Below are 5372 nucleotides of genomic sequence, written 5' to 3'. Positions count from 1 at the left end.
ATTAAAAACCCTTTATACATCAAAATATACTATTTACTACAAAAGGAGCATATTACAACATATATATATATAAAACTTATATATTTTTGTCGAAAAACCAATAAAAAGTGGAAAAGGATATCGGAAGACACTCTCTAAATCCGTAACGTAAACAAACCTCACTTTTTGATTGAGTTCAGAATATATATAGAGGAGATGTTCGATCAGCTGATTGATTCTATCACTTGACGGCCTTTGTCAGCAGACATCTCACTCAGGCTATAACTCTCCCCCACCATTTTACGAACAGTCCTCGTAAACTTATATATCACAGTACAATAACATATACAAACAAAAAAGAGAAGAAAAGAAAAAATATATTTATACAATCTCTATACATGATTAAAAAAAAGAATAACACAAACAAATTTATAAGTACAAAAAGTCATTCTTCTTTCTTGCAATAAGCACTTATAAGAAATTTCCTAGAATCGATACTAGAAATAGAAAAAAAAAATTACATTCTGTACAATCTTATCCTTCAGCGGTGCTGAATTCCAGCCTCTATGAAGTCTTAAACATTTTTAGTTGTTCCATCTAAACTGTCCTCTTTTTTGGTCCACACAAGCTCTCACTTGTGACGGTATTGTGTCCCCTAATCACTATCACCATGAAGGACCCTCATATTGCTGGAATTCCTTTTCGCTATTGGTAGACAATCTCTTGTAGACTTTGTTCTCAATCTTGATGTTGCCATTTGGTCTCGCTAGCTCAAATTTTGCCTCTTTACTCGTTTGCATTTTCCTTCTCGATACAAACTCTGACCTTATTCCATTATTTCCTCAGGACTAAACTATTGTTAATAAATTCTTTTTCTCCAGTCACCATGTCTCCATAATCCCTCCATGTAGACCAAAAAGAATTTTAAAGGGCGCAAACCCTGTAACCATATAAATGGGGTGATTGTATGCTGCACAATCCCTCAGTGTTTTAGTGTCACCTCTTTCTGACGTTTCGTATCTTGAACAGTTTCCACCATCAACATACATCAAATGAAGGAACGATCCACCCCGGTCTGTTCTGATCTCCACTATCACTGAATCTTATCCCAGATCACTGCGTTGCCTACGTGTAAATAGTGGGTCTATGCAGGTTTAGAAGCTTCTGTCAAGGCTCTACAAATTTTAGCTTCCCTGGCTGGCTCCCAGCTGCGACCAAATAGTGGTGATGTCACTACTCTTATATTTACTTTGTTCCATCTTCATCATTCCCGTGGTCTTCATCTTCCAAATGACCTGGTGCCGCTTGTCGTTCATCATTTCTTCAATTACTTGCATCTCCATCGGTACCCCTTCTGTTGAAACCTCATCAGCTGATGTTTCGTCTTCATTTCCGTGTCTTGGCGTGTCTGACTGCTCCTCTTCCTCTGGAGTCCATTCTCTCGGAAACTGTTTCATATCTCTAGACGGGCCTCCGTGGTCTTCCTCAGTTGCATTAATGGTTATTATGAGTGAAAGCCAATCTGCCACCACATTGTCTTTTCCTGGCTTGTAAGAAATATCCATATTATACTGGCCCAAAAGCTCCTTCCATTGAGCTATCCTTCCTGGGATAGCACCATCCCTAGTGCATACTCACTAACATCTATCGTGAGTGCAAACGGTTTCTGGAAATTGAGAAACGCAAGGATCAGCTCTCTCTGCAGCTGCTCAATATTTTCTAACCTTATGCGCCATGTCTACCGTCACGACCAGCTGGAATCCCTTTTTCAGTAAGTTATTCAATGGCATGAGGTATTCAGCCATTTCGGGCACAAACCGTCGGTAATAATTCGATGCCCCCAACAACCTTTGTATCCCTTTTATTTTATATCCTTCGGTACTGCCATCCTCTGCAGAGCTCTTCCACTTTCTGGGCATCTGATCTTACTCCCTCCTGTGAGATAGTGTTTCCAAGGAAGTTATTTGGGGTTGACTCACAACCCACTTTTCTTGTGAAAGCTTTAAGCCGAACTCTCTCATCTACTGGAATATGCTCCTCAAATGTTGCATGTGTTCCACTTTGGGCTTACTGAATTAGGGCAGGTCATTCATACACACCTGGCAGACGGACTCATCCAATCCTCTCAAAAACTCGTCCATGAGCCCTTGGAATGTTACCGGAGCATTTACAAGCCAAAAGGCATCCTCATAAATTCGTAGTGGCCCCTCTCGGAAGTAAACGCCGTCTTGTACTGGTCTATTGGATGCCTCTTGATCTGGTGGTACCCCACCTTCTGATCCAGTGTGCAGAAAATTTTAGCCCTGCTCAATCGATCCAAAATATCCTCCAAATTATCTAAGGTATGGGGTACTTCTAGTCTACTCTGTTTTCATCCAGTTTGCTATACTCTATATTTCTCTCCTTTTTCATCTGGCAACCTTTTCGTCCTGACTGCTCGTTACAGACTATTTAAGGAAGATGTGCTATCCACTATGATTCCTTGGTCACGTAAATTATCTATCTCCTCTCTAATGTGTTGCCGAAGTTCTTGCAGGTACAGCCTCTCCTTCACATAGTTAACCCTATCTTCTTTTAGTTGAATCCCATGTACTGTTTTTCCTGTTGCTCCCTTCTCTAAAAAAAGTCTTCAAACTCTTCCACAATTTGGCCTTTCCAATGTCCTTCCTGATTAATCGCTCCTATCTTTGCTTCACCATCTCCTACGAGCTGTTGGCAGACATATCCCTTCTTTCCAATCTTTATTTCCCACTTACCCCCATGATTCTGAACCCGGCGCCCACTTTTTCTAGTAGGTCACACCCTATAATCATTTGAAAGTCTCAAGACATCTTTACTACTATTTACCATTAGATTTTTACACTTGGCCCCATTTAATTAATTCCATTTCTGTCCTCCCCTGCTCTACAGGGCCCCTCCCAGGGTGATTAACTGACACTGACACTCCCTGACCTGTAGCGCCCTCTTTCCACCTCTCATCCTGTCCAGAGCCTCCCTGCACGCAATGGTATTGAAACTCCCTGTGTCCACCAAGCATCTCACTCCTCCTCCAGCTTGGATTATTGGCAGGCTGCCATACTCCCCTTTTACACAATGGCTCACCAAGGTGCGACTGCCCCTCTGCATACATGCACTTCAGATATCCTCCTTCGTCCTGCCAGCTCCCTTATACCGTATCCATACATCCCTTCTATTATGCTGTCTGTTATGAAAACCAACATCATTAACCTCTGAGGCCTCAGACGTGTCTGTGTTCTCACTTGCAGATCGCTCTGATCTTGGTGAAATTCTTATCCTCCTCACACACTGGGCATTTATCTCCATCAGTTCTATCTTGTTTGATTTGTGTTGTCTAAATATAACATTGTCTCACTATATGTCCCTCAAGTCCACATTTGAAACATCGGGTATGGGAGCACTGTGCCATCAAGTGCCCTGTCTTTCCACATCCATGGCATTTTCGGTCATCACGGTGCCCGCTGCTTCTTGGTTTTATTTGACCCATTCTTCTCTCCAGGTTTCTTACCCTCTCTTTTACACTTTCCTGGTTCTCTCTTTTCCAAGGAACTGAATTATACCTCTGGCGATAGTAAATAACTTTCACCCTGCCAGTTTCTTCTATTTCCATTCTTGATTCCTCTTCTCTTGTGCTCAAATCAATCAAGTCTTGATTGCTATTCAGGCCACTTTTTGTTCCATTACCTCATTTCAATAAATTCCAAACTCACCGTATTTCAATAGTTTAAGAATCTTTAAGTAAGTTGTTGCTAGCAGAGGTAATTCCTATCTACTGCAGTGTAACCTCTTTGGATTAGAGATAACAGTGTCATGGAGATCTTAGCTAGTATGTGCCAGTTTGTCTTCTTACCTACTGTATCAGTTTTTATTTATTTATTTTCCCCATTACAGTTTTGTTTCTATCAGATAACAGTGTTAGTTTCTATCCTTCCTAGTATCAAACAGTGTCATGAAACATTTATTTTGACAGTTACAAGTGAAAAATTAACTATTGATAAGAACAACAGTGCCTTCTTACCTTGTTACAGTAAAGCAGTAAATCCTTTATATCTATTTATCTCTTTTCACCCTCTATCAACAAAATATTTAAAACCTAAATTAATTACCTGTTGAACCCAGCTTATTTTGGGGATAGTGTAAGGGTGTCCCTAGGATCAGGCTGTGGCCCCAACAAGTGCACTTGGTAGACCTTCCTTTCTTCCAGTCTCTTTAGCCAACTAACTATACCTTGAGGATTGTAGTTAGGAACCCCATTCTGCCTTTTGCATCCTCGAAATTCACTGTTTCTCTCATATTCTTCATAATCTGGTTTTACGGGGCAAGGAGAACCCTGGCAAACTGGCTACTAGACTGTCAGGTTTTCTCACCTCCTTAACATCTGAAGGATGTCTTCCTCCGTCGTCCATCTACCGCCTCCGAAAGCCTTCTTCTGTCTATCCTTCACTATGGGCCATCGTGTTTCTTCATTGGTCTGAATTCAGTGTAGAATACTCCTCTTTATCTATTTACTCTCTCTACTTACCTAGGCCGCCTTTAATGAGTCCACATCTCCTTTGTTTAGTAGGTCTTCCGCTACTTTAGCTTCAATTCTTGCTATAAGTCGGTCTTTTCCTTTGAGAAAATGGTTCAATTCACACTGTCAGGTTTTCTCACCTCCTTAACATCTGAAGGATGTCTTCCTCCGTCGTCCATCTACCGCCTCCGAAAGCCTTCTTCTGTCTATCCTTCACTATGGGCCATCGTGTTTCTTCATTGGTCTGAATTCAGTGTAGAATACTCCTCTTTATCTATTTACTCTCTCTACTTACCTAGGCCGCCTTTAATGAGTCCACATCTCCTTTGTTTAGTAGGTCTTCCGCTACTTTAGCTTCAATTCTTGCTATAAGTCGGTCTTTTCCTTTGAGAAAATGGTTCAATTCACCTATTTCTCCAGTAAACCTTTCTCAAACCGAAACGGCTTTCCTTAGGTCCTGTGATGTTGCTGTGCAAATTTTCACCATTTATAATTTTTAAATACTTATTTGATGTGACAATATACTGCAAGTAGGAAAGAGAAAAAAAAAAAATTTCTTCTTTAAATTTGAAAGATTTTCAACCTACGAACTCATTCCTAAGTTTCGGCACCAGTTATGTGTTTGTTTCGAAAAACCATTAAAAAATGGAAAAGGATATCAGAAGAACACTCTCTGAATGTTTAAACAAGACTCACTTTTATTGACTTCAGAACCTCTATATATACATGTTCGATCAGCTAATCGATTCTATCTCCTGACGGCCTTTGTCAGCTCACACCGCCTCTCTCACTCAGCTTGTGACTTATTTATATATATATATTGTAATAATTTTAAAAAATATAAAATTTAAAATAAAAAGAA

At 40.2% G+C, this 5372-nt stretch overlaps 1 protein-coding gene across 2 annotated transcripts in view; it reads left to right on the top strand.

Annotated features, from left to right (window-relative positions):
• The window catches only part of LOC106684756 (serine/threonine-protein kinase pelle), a gene marked incomplete in the record, with an annotated part of 133213 nt that overhangs the window by 112200 nt on the left and 15641 nt on the right, over nt 1-5372 (top strand).

This window comes from Halyomorpha halys, unplaced genomic scaffold, assembly GCF_000696795.3.
Source record: "Halyomorpha halys isolate HHAL.00 unplaced genomic scaffold, Hhal_1.1 Scaffold612.1, whole genome shotgun sequence".
Lineage (NCBI taxonomy): Eukaryota > Metazoa > Arthropoda > Insecta > Hemiptera > Pentatomidae > Halyomorpha > Halyomorpha halys.
This window is presented reverse-complemented; position numbering and strand designations above follow the sequence as displayed.